Source organism: Oxyura jamaicensis, chromosome 2, assembly GCF_011077185.1.
Source record: "Oxyura jamaicensis isolate SHBP4307 breed ruddy duck chromosome 2, BPBGC_Ojam_1.0, whole genome shotgun sequence".
Classification (NCBI taxonomy): domain Eukaryota; kingdom Metazoa; phylum Chordata; class Aves; order Anseriformes; family Anatidae; genus Oxyura; species Oxyura jamaicensis.
In genome coordinates this window covers 24,592,310-24,604,330 of record NC_048894.1, presented here as the reverse complement: position 1 = coordinate 24,604,330, position 12,021 = coordinate 24,592,310, and the positions used below count along the sequence as shown (strand labels likewise).

Genomic DNA, 12,021 nt, shown 5'->3' with positions numbered 1-12,021 from the left:
TCGCCGGAGGATGAGCGGCGGCGGCGGCGGCCCCCCTGCTGCCCTGAGCCCGGCCCTGTCGGGCCGCGGCGCCCGCATCTCCGACCCCTTCGATCCGGGAGTGCAACCCTGAGGTGCGGGGGAGCGGCCGCTGCGCCGCGGGCGGGCTCGTCCCCGGCGTCCCTCAACAGCTTCGCCTCTTCCAGGGCGTGCTGAACCTGGGGACCAGCGAGAACACGCTTTGCTTTGATCTGATAGAGGAGAGAGTGAGTGCAGCTGCCTGCCGGCCCCTCTCGGGCCGTGTCCCGGTAACAGCCGAGCACTGGCAAAGTCACCCGCAGGGTGTGGGACACCAGAGTCACCCCAGATTTGTTAATTCCGGTTTATCTGCTGGAAAGCAAGCTGTTCTGGTTTACGTGCCAGCAACACTAAGCCCTAGCTGCCTGACCATCTTCTGCAGGGAGCAATTCACCTCTTGCTCCTCCTTCCCACTTCGCCGTGGCAGTGCATTCGCACGCGTGCAGCCGGCGGCACGCCTGCAGTGCTGGTGGCGGAGGATTGTGTGTCAGCTCAGTGTCCGGCTTGGCTGGCCGATCAGTGGGCAGGGCTGGCAACCGGAGAGGAGCTTTTTCTTCGGAATAAACCAAAATCGACGCCACAATGAACGTAAGAGCCAGTTTTCAGAAGCGATACCTGCTCTGAGAGCAAGAAAGACACTACTGATAATACAGCTGGTTTTCTTCTCTAATGCTTAGGGTTACTGCCACTGTTTTCTGCTTGTTGAGACGCTAATCAAAGCCATGTGCATGAAAGGCTGATGTCATAAATAATGAAAGAATTGTCTGGGCTTTGACATACCTTAGAAGTGGGTGCATCATCACTGAAATGCAGCTGGTACGCTTCTCAATGTGATATTCAAGACTTGTTTTAGTATGTGACAGAACGAACAAATAATTCTTTCATTTTCTTCCTTTGTTTTGATGAGGCTTTAATGTTGTTTTACAATATCTTAAAAAAAGAGAAATTCAAAGAGTGAACATAATTTTAAGTCAATATTTTTATATCATCCATTTCTTTATTATTATTGAACAACTGGAAAAAAAAAAAAGTGTGGTACAGCAGAACAGCAACTCCCAAGAACACCGTGTTCTACAGCATCTCTCTTTCATGTAACTAGCTCACAAGACCTGACATGAATTATCTGGAGCCTGATCTCTTCCAGTATTCTGATGCACAAGGTATTAGAAGGTGAGAAGTTCATTTTCCCATTTTTGACACTGCTTGTGCTCAGCTCTGGTCATGGCTCATGTGAAGCAAGGTGTGGTTTCGTTCTTTGGGTAAGCCCACAAGAGAGGTGTGTTAATGTTAGCTGCGTGCTGACAAGCTTTTTGTTTGCCTGGCTTTTTGTTCCGTTTTCCTCCTGGTCCTTACTGTGCTAAAAAACACCCAGCTCTCCAAAGGTCAACAGTCTGGTGTCTTGCTGGAGTGCAAGAGAGCATGTATTGACATTTCTTCCAGAGCTAGTGATGGGTTGCTCCTGGAAGGATGTGTTCTAGGCATAGTGAGGGGGAAACTGGAACTCTGTGGGCTGTGAAGAGTAGAGGTGAGATATCAGCTCCCTGGGGGTCAACAGGAGCTCCACCATGGTCCTTGCTAGGGCTGAAAGCCTGTCTTTGATCTAAAGATTCTCAAATCCCTGGTCTTTCTCCAAAAACATATTCCACTTTTTGCTCAGACATACTTCTTGATTTTCTTGTTTTTCCAGTGTGCAGAAATAGTAGTTGAGTCACAGTCACTTTACTCAAGGTAGCAGATGGCTTCTGTACGCTTCTGTCTCACAAAATGTAGCATGCTGGATAGCTGAGGAAGTTATATTATTTAATCTGTAGGAAATACAAAACATTGAAGGCTTTTATAACAGAACGAATTATGCATTTGTTCTTTTTTTTTTTTTTTGGTAAATTTCATTCTTCTGTATTTTGTGCTTTTTTTTTTTTCTGAGAAATATTTAATTACATAGTTGACTTTAATTCTGTGTTCTAGCTTCAGAGAAGAAATTGCCAAATTTCTAACTGACTACGCCAGAGCTGCAAAAGAGCTTAATCCAGAAAACGTAAGACAACTGCATTATCTTTGCATCTTATTTTTCTGTAGCTGATAAAGACAAGTTAATCTGAACACAGATGTCAGCAAGATAACTGCAGGAGAGAGAAATGCCAGATTCGCAGAAGTCTTGGTAGTGTTAATTTTCCATTTGAAGAAGTGGTCAATGCCTAACAATCAAACACTTCATATGATAAGTGTTTTATTGTGGGTTTTTCACTCTATTATTTTGAATTTAAGCTAAACAGGTGCTGATATTTTTGCTAAGGAAAGCTTGATGTACTTTTTTCAGATAACTGTTATGAACAGCTGTTGTGCTTTTTTTGCTACTTTGTCAACAGTGTTATGTGACCCCGGTGGTGAGTACAAACCTGATTATTTTGGTTTGAAAGCATTTGTTAAAAGTGAATATTAAGAGTGTTGTGACTTACAATAGCCTGTTTTTATTATACCTGCCTGAATGAAGCAAGGTGTGACATTTGTACCTAGCAGGGTGTCTTTGAATTAATGCCTTTGGTTAGTTCTAGAAGGGTGGCAAACATCTGAGGTATCAGCAGACACACTTGCTTTCTGGAATACAATCTATAGTTTTTTGAGAAAAGTGTTACAGGAAGAGAAGGGTATGAAGAAAATGCAAAGTGTACTTTGAGAAGTTATGAGAAGAAGAGGTGGGAACGATGATGAAGCTGGAGGGAGCAGGCACACAGGGAGGGAGGTGGTCTGGGGTGAAATCAGGAACCCCAAGAAAAATTGGAAAACTGGGTAAAGAAAGCACACAGAAGGAATTTCGGAAAGGGGAATGGAGCCACATTAAGAGAATGCTTCCCAGTCAGGAGCAGAGGTGAGGAGGAAGCAGAGGTGGGGACGGAAGGCAGGAGCAGAGGCACGGGCTGCAGCCTGCTGGCAGCAAGCAGACAGCAGGAGGACAGAGCCCTGAAAGGGAAAATGATTTCCTCAGTGGTCCAGAATGAGGAAAGCCAAGTAGGTGTGTGGCACAAGGAACATCTACAAAGGCCTGCCAGAAAAGAAGGGTGACCAGGATGAGTAACTCCTGTGCTGTGCCCCCTTATAGCATGCTACTGTTGGACACCAGGAGCCCTTGACGAGATTTTGGAGCAATGTGATGTGGTTCAATGACTTCAGCATAGGTGGTAAAATTGCGTTAATACAGGCAGCATGCTCTGTCCTCTCTCAAACCCTCTTACATGGGGCTTTTGCAATATTTTCAGGAGAGCACCAACATGGGGCTACTGACAAACGTATAAAATGAGGAGGGAAACAAGCTTGGCAGAGCCGTAGGCTTCCTTGGTGTGAGATGGCGCTCTGGCAGCCAGGAAGTAGTTCAGGTTTGCAGCAGTCCCCAAAGAAAAACTGACAGAACATTAACAAAATACCTAGAGCAAGATCATTATTTGTTATTATTAATAAAATAAATAAATGCATAAATAGCACAGCTAGTTGACTAGGTCCATTCCCTTTTACTTACACAACTTACATGACCAAATTTGTATCTGTTATTAACATTGCTAAGGAAGAAGACTGTGAAACAAGTCTAATTGACTGAAAAATGATTTTCCATTTTGTTTAAATATTATGTATATTTTCAATTTTGTTTAAATATTGCATTTGTTTAAATGATGCGTTCAGAGGAAAAAAATAAACAAACCAAAAAAAAGTGAGGTATCAAGTAAGCAGATTCCGTAAGTTGCTGATGGTGTATTCTTGGGTATGTGCAACATTTAAAAACAAAATAGTTGAGTTATACAGAAAAGACTGCTCTTAGTTTCAGATTCGGAGCTGTTGGGCTGCTGTTTTCCTCACTGATCGAGTGCCATCAAAAACTTTTCTTTGTTTAACATTTTTGTTTTACAAAAGCCAGTATCAAGTATAATTTTCACTAGGTGGGAGTGTTTCTTCACTGTCTTTTTTGTTCCTGCTGATTTTTTTCTCCTGCAGGTATCTGATGAAGAAAGTCACCCTTTCCAGTTAACAGTTGAAAAATTGGAAGCTGCATTCCAGAGAGCTAAAAAGCAGGTAATGATAACAGTGATTTCTGATTTTCGTATTTTCCTTATTTTGTAAGCAGCGTATGTTCTCACTATTGAACCATTGGTACAATTTCGTCTGTGCAGATTTTCTGTCATGTGACTGGGGTGGGTCCAGCTCTAGCAACAGGAATTGAATTTATTTTTATAATCTGGGCAAAAGCAATAGCAAAATGCAGAAACACTCCTTACTCTGTTTTATGAAGAACAGATCTTAATATGTCTTTCAAGACCAAGTCTCCTGCTCAGCTGATTTCAGTGGAACAAAAGTGTTGTAAAGAAGCTATTGTTCTGATCCTAAGAAGAGAGAATACGCTCCTGTAATGACCTATGCAGTTAATTAAAGAAAGATGTTGAATGTTCTTTTGAAGAAGGCTCTTCTGAGTTCCAGCTAGCAAAGAGGACTGAATACACTGTGCCACAGCATCGCAGGAAACTTGGTGGGGGCCAGGGGGGCTGACACAGGACTTTTCTGCCACTAGGAAGGCTCCAATGGAAAATGTAATTTTTCCAGAGTTCAGGAAATAGAATTAGTTCAAAATTCTTAGCATTTTTAGTCATTTTATTCTGATTGGGGTTGCATAAATGAGGATATTATTCATCATATTGCTTGTCAAGGACAGTTTTAATTTTTAACTTTCTTCTCTGTCTTTGAGACTGCTTTTCTTCTCTACAGGAATGGCTGGGTTTTTGAGTGACAACAAAACAGTGCTCACCAATATTTCAAGCTAAAATCTGTCCTGTTCTTAGTATCTTGATATTCATAATCCACGAACTTCATGGACAATTATAAATGCACTTAACTATTGTGCTCTCCCTTGAAAAGATCATGTGGAACAAGCACAGGATGAATAGTAACACATTTTATCAAAGATGTGGTGATGATGGTAGTGGTGTTTAAAAAGAGTAAGTGAGACAAACTTGTTAGTCCTCTTCTAAGATAGAAGATGAAGTTTAACAATAGATAAAGCATACAAGTACAGGTAGGGACACTAACAAAGGTCAGTTGGAAATAAGGTCACATAAAGAAGTGGAAAATTTGGATACACATAGAATGTGTGCATAGCTTTTTTTCTTTTATTTTTGCTTTTTTCTTTTTTGCCTTTTTTTTTTAAGATCTCTCAAAGCTCTCCTAGTTATCTAACTGCTTCATCAGCATGGTGCCTATGTTTAGACACCATCTGTATGTCTATGTCATCTGTCTGTGCCTTTGCCAGCCTGTGTGAGACTGAGCATGCAGACACCCACCACTCAGTCGTCACCGAGGTGGTGAGCTAGCATCCGTGCTCTCCTACTGTGGCATGAGCTGTCTGGACGAGGTGCTGAATTGCAAAGCAGGTTCACTCTTTTGAGATCTGCACATGTTTGTCATCCTTCTAGAGCTGAAACTGTCCTCATGAATGTTCTCTCAAACATCTGTTTGGATACGCATAAAGTAATAAACAGCTGGGTGAACTAGACTGGAAGAGCAGCTGAGAATCTGCCATCCCACAGCAGCTGTTCCCAGGAACACTGATGCCTCACTCAGCATCTTCTGCTTAATACATGTCAGATGTCAAATATGCTAAACAGGCCATCCATGCAAGGAGTACTGGTGGAAAAGTGGTTTGTGCTTAGTATTTTCATCTTACTCTGTTTCCAATGAATTTCTTTTTGTAGCTGGAATCAAAGACAATAAACTGTAAGCTCGTTTCTTGTTCAGTTCTTGTTCGCAGTAACCATTCATGTTCAGACAAATTGCATGTGAAGGGGAAAACAAGTATCAGTGCTTCTGCCTAATTTAATTTTATCTCCTGGAGTTCTTCTGAAGCTGCTTAACGTAAATAATCTCCTTCAGAGGAATATAGGGTGGACTGAGAATTTGCAGTGTGTCAGGGTTTCTAAAAATTAAATATGCTGAAACAAAAAATATTAATTTAACTTTGAGTTTGTTCCATGTTGATACATTTGAAGTCTTGAAAGTTCCCACTGCAGCCATTACACTATTTGACTGCTTACAATAAAAATATATTTGCCGTGTACAGCTTGTGTTAATATACACTCAAGATTCTTTAGCAAATACGAAATAGATGGTTTTCTGAAAATACCAGTAGGTTTAAAAACAATTCTTTATGTTTGTACTTGTAGTCTAATTTTCAATCAAGTGGGACTCTTCTTATTACACAGTAGAATATTTAAAATCTCTAAGAATAGTTGAATAAAAAAATTAACTTCTGTGGAGAATTTCCATTACAGAAATCCCACACAGTTGATAAATATAACTTTAAAAGTAGCTGTTTGCTCAAGACCCCCTTCAGTTGCTCTGAACATAGAACACCAAGTAATTCAATTCTCAGTCTCTGATTTCTGCAGATTCTAGTACTTGTTTAAAGAAACAAGCAACACTGAAAAGTTAATTACTTGGCAGGTTATTAGATGCCAAAGTCCAATTTGTTCAGCTTCCCTAATGTTTATTCGTAGTAACTTTACTCAGTCTTGGTGAATTATTTTGGAAGTGTATCTGTAGAACCAGTGTTAATCCCTGCAACATCATAATCTTGCCTGTTGGTATCAATGGGTGCTGCAAATGATCATTGACCTGATTTTCATTTACTAATAAACTATTTAGTATGGTCTTGTGAAACGTGTTCATTTGTTTCGTGTCAGTATGGAGCAATGCTAGGGCCGCATGATGAAATATAACCTTCTATTTAAGAAAAACAGAGTGATTAGCGTACATAGTTCTTGTATCATGCAAAGGAGCGATCCAGCAATTTGTGTAAATAGAGGGTTTGAAGGGCAAACATTGAGACTCTAGTCTGGGAGATAAGAGGACCAAGGAGTTTTTTAGGAAACTGCAGACTTTTGCATGGGACGCTGCGCAAGCCTCTGATAACCAGCAAAGAGATCCACCAAATAAGGAGAAAGGGGGAGTTGAAGGACGACCGAAGGACAAAGCCTGGGAGGAAGACTATGAGCCTTTAGCACAAGAGACCCCCAGAAAGACCACCAGAGACTGATATGCATGTGTCCAGAGAGGGTTTGGATTCCAGGAACTAATTATAATAACCCTGCCTTTTCTAGGAATAGTGATGAATATGTATTAGTCTAGGAGCATAAAGATCAACCACCTGATGTAACAGGTGTGTGTCCTGGTAGAGCAGAGACTCCCGGTGCACCCAGTGCTGTTTGCTTGCCTCTATTCACTTAATAAATCACAAAAATCCTATTTGAGACTTAATCATTTATCACAGTCTTGAGGTTGTATTGGATAAATTACCAAACAAGGTCTGCAGCTGAAAGCTTAGTCTGTATGTTAATTATAACATGTAATTAAATAATTTTCCAACTAAAATTAAATAACTTTCCACTGAAGGATTCGCACACTTACTCACTACATCCTCCCTAGCCTTCGGTTTGGTGTCACTGGTGTCCCTGACTACTGGTTTTTCTTTTTTTCAGGGCATCCAGGTCAGAGCATTAATCCTGATCAACCCTCACAACCCCTTAGGGGACATTTACCCAGTGCAGTTACTGAAGGAATGTCTAGAGTTTGCACACAGGTTTGAGCCCCAGTGCTATTTGTTCGGTATTTGGTATTTTCCACTATGCAATACAGCAGTGACAAAAAACCACCTTTCATGATCTCCTGTTCTCTGTACATGTCCTGAGGGGGTGGTGTGCAAGGTCCTGAGCATAGCTTTTGTGTAACTATCCTTTTTGCTTGGCTTTTCTGGGAACACTAGAATAAATTGCTTAGGATGGAGTCCAACTGTTTGTTTCAGAATTAAATGCTGTTGTATCTTTTCTCAGCATGACCCATGGCTTTCAGGATGCAGTCAGCATCACCTGCACTACTTGGGTGTTTAAAAGTGTTCTGCAATTTATTCCGTATTTCTAAACACACGCATGGCTTGTTGGTGTCAAGTATGACAACATGGCTCACCGTTTATTGCCGCTTTCACAGCAAAAGTGTATTAGAGAGTTATCTTAAGTGCCTGACAAGTCTTATTTTTTAATCTAACATCTGCATTTGGGCTCAAGTCTCACTAAACAAATTTTGCAGGGTCAAAGGGATTTTGTAAGGGATTTTTGTTGTGTTCGCTTGAAGCTGCAGTTGGACGGGACCACAATATGCCTGAGAACCTTTGGATTGAACATGCTGTTGGATTTTGTTTCAAATGTAGGGAATGTCATTGCTGCTGAGAAATACAGAATATGTATAGATAGATGTTGGTAATGAGCAAGTGCTCTCTGTGTAAAATTACTATGGTGCATATAATAGCAAATAGGCATGCTTATAGTACTGCATGGCAGTAGTTAAGATTTTACTTATATATACATATATGCAAATAAATTTCCTTTACATATGTTAACATGTCTGTGTTTATATAGATATGAACTGTGTGTAATAATGGATGAAATATACATGCTGTCTGTTTATGATGATATCACCTTCACCAGTGTCCTTAGCTTAGAAAGGTAAGTGTGATTTCTTTAGCAGGGGTTAGAAGATATTTCATCCTGAAGAGAACCTATGCCATTTTTTTCAAATTTCTGGTTAGCTAGTATAACTAATATAGTTCTAACTCATATCCAAGTCTCTGCGACTTGATGAGCCTAGTTAATCTAGGATCTTCATCCTAGACTGACAGATGGTTGATCTGCTTCCAGCTAATCTCCATGGTATGGTAATAGTAATCAAAAAATGTCAGAGCCCTTAATCATCTTGCCACTGCTTTTTTGTTGTTGTTGTTGCCTGGTTTGAGTATAAGGTTCTCATTGTAATGCTCAAGTTGCCTGAAGTTGTGCGAGTCACCCGCTATTACAGGCCTCCTTCCTGACAAGTATGCTGTTGGGCTCTTAGTTTCCTCTGACAGCTTATGAAAAAAAATAAAGGTTTCAAGAATATTGAATATACCAGTTGGTATCTGACCAATAAAACTTCCCCTGAAAGTACGCGATTGTCTTTGTATAACTGCATAAATCTCACACTGAGGGGAAATTTCCAAGTCCATCCAAATACAGCCAAACACAGGGAGCCACAGGGTATTGTCACCCACACAAGATCATGAACCATATAAAAAGCTTTAAAAACTGTTGTTGTTTTTGTGAAAGTTCACCCAGCTTCCTTAGGCTGAGTTTCCAGCCTCAGGCCTATTTACACAGTTTTTAAAAAAGGACAAAACATATCTTCTTCAGTAGTCCACTAAAGTGTATTTGTTTAGTTTTAAACATGTGATCTAAAATGTTCACGTCTCCCTTCCCTAGCCTGAAGTGCAGCAGAGTTGAGCAAAGAATTCCTCTCTACCAAGAGCCACTTTGCATCCCCTATCAAAATACTGCTTTTGTTTTAATGTTGGTGGGACCATTGACTATGCAGTCGGATTCTGGGAATTGTAACTGGACTGCTATGTCTTAGTGGAAATCCTTTTCTGTTATAAGAAGTCAGTGCCTCAGCACTTAGGAGATCAGTGTAATGTTTTGTTACAAGAACTCTGATAAAAGCCATGTCGCATGAAAAGATTATTTACTAATTTTACTAAAAATGAATGATATTTTTACAAATTTAAATATTTTGCAAAGACCACATTTGTTCTGCAGTCCTTTCAGGCTGGCATAGATGACACCTCTAATTTTGTGTGGAGAATATTTTCAAGGATTTCATGTTGGAGGTGAACATTTGATGTACTACGTATAATCTGACATCTACTACGGATGGGGATTCATTTGATACTTCGGTGGTTAGGCAGTGTTCTAGTTGTTTGTTTCTTTGTTTTTCCATCATTTTGGGATGGACCTGCACTGTCCATTAAAATGATCATTTCTAAAAATGGTACAGTATGTCAGTATTTTTAACTTTAAAGTTACCGTACACTTGTCGTCCTACATTTCTTGGTCTCTTTCTGTCTTCTTTTTGTCCTCAAAGGATTTGGTATGAGTGGTATCAGAGTTGGAGTACTGTACACCAGAAATCATGAAATTCAGAGAGCTGTTAATCAGCTAGCTGTCTTCCATAGCTCTCCTGGACCTGTTCAGCATGTTCTCAGTCAATTCCTTAAGGACAGAGGTTAGCCGCCCTAGAAATGTTTCCATTGAGCTCTTTTGTTTTTGTTTTTCCATTACAGATGGAAGTAAAATAGGATTATATTTTTCTTGTTTTGATAGATTGGATGGATAAAGTGTTTTTTTTCCCACCAATAAAAAGTGACTTAAGGAAGTACAGAATCTCCTTGTGGATGGACTTGCAGATATTGGAGTACCCGTGTGCAAAAGTTCAGGAGGACTCTATGTGTGGGCAGACTTCAGAAAAGTATGTGAGAAGCTTAGTGGTGGGGATGTGGAAGCTGGAAATGTGAAAATTACTTGTGCATATTGTTACACACTTTAATATCAGGTCCTGAAATATCCTTTCAAATAATTTGTATACTTGCTCATTCTTTTGTAATATTTTTTTCTTCTTTTAGTTCTTAAAATCACAAACATTTGAAGCTGAACTCGAACTATGGAAGAAACTTCTTCATAATAAACTCCTCATTAGTTCTGGAAAAGCTTTTTGTTGTTATGAGCCTTGATGGTTTAGATTGGTTTTCTCCAATTCTGTAGATAAGATTTACTTAAGTAAGTTGCTTTACTTCTAATATGTAATGTGATAGCGTGCAAGTTCTGGAAGATGTTAACATTACAAACAATAAGTGCAAATCTACTTGTCCCTTCTCAGGTTGTAAGGGTCATTATTATAGTTTGTAGGAAATGGGAAATACTATGTTGGCTCAGAGCATAGCCCTTCTGTTGGGTTATGTAAGACCTTCAAAATTTGCAGAATTTCATTTTAAGTTGTTTTTCCTATATCAGGAGTGAGACAGTCAAATTCTTTGTCAAAGGTTCACTCCTCTTGAAGATTACCCTTTATATCAAGTGGGAATTCCCCAGCACCACAAATGTTTATGTGACTCATGTGGGATATGAAAAAGTTATCCATCCTTTATTCTGTAAAATCCTTAATCTTGAATGAATGCTGTATGTTTTTGGCAAAAGAGATAACTATGAAATAATTGGGAGCATTTAGCGTAATAGAAAAATGAAGGTTGAAAGAGAAATCAGAGGGAAAAGGGAAATCATCTACACCTTCCTTGTCAAAGCAAGGCTGGATGCTGAGTAAGATTTACTGGGTCCTTCTCCAGTCAAATTTTGGGACTGTCCAAAGATGGAGAATAGAGAGCCGCACTGAGCAACCTGTTTCTGTGTTAATTTAGCCATTCTCATTGTGAATTTTCTTTCCCATGTGTTTTTAAAGAACAAAAGAAAATATTTATTTAAGAGAATAAAAGTTTCAACTGAGATGTTTTTCGCTTTTGCAGGTATTAAAAGACTTGAAGAAATGCTATGCATCAATGATGCTGAACCAGTTGCAAACAACACATCCTCATTAACAAAATACTTAGAGCAAGATCATTTTTTGTCATTATTATTAAAATAAAAACATAAATGAATAATGGCAAAGCTAGTTGACTAGATCCATTCCCTTATACAACTTCTATGACTAGAGTAAGCCTTGGGATTCCAAGTGAACATGGTAGTTGTGCTCTTGATAATAATATGGCCTTTGCCCTCTTCTTCATGGCATTTAAGCTTGGCAAGCTTACACTGTTTGTGCTGAGAACATCAAGGTAAATAATCGGCCTTTCAGCAATAAAGTTCATAGAATCATAAAATAGCGGAGGTTGGCAGGCACCTCTGGGCACCGTCCAGTCCAGAACCCCTGCGTGGAGCAGGGTCAGCCTACAGCAGGATGACCAGGACTGTGTCCACTTGGGTTCTGAATATCTCCAAGGATGAGGCTCCGCAGCCTCCCTGAACAGCCTTTCCCAGAGTGCGATCACCCCAAGAGTAAAGAAGGTCTTTCTTATGTCTA

The 12,021-nt window shown here is 39.9% G+C and overlaps 1 pseudogene; it reads left to right on the top strand.

Annotated features, from left to right (window-relative positions):
- Positions 1-10: 10 nt before the first annotated feature.
- Positions 11-11,596, top strand: LOC118163265 (annotated as a pseudogene).
- The last annotated feature ends 425 nt before the right edge of the window (positions 11,597-12,021 follow it).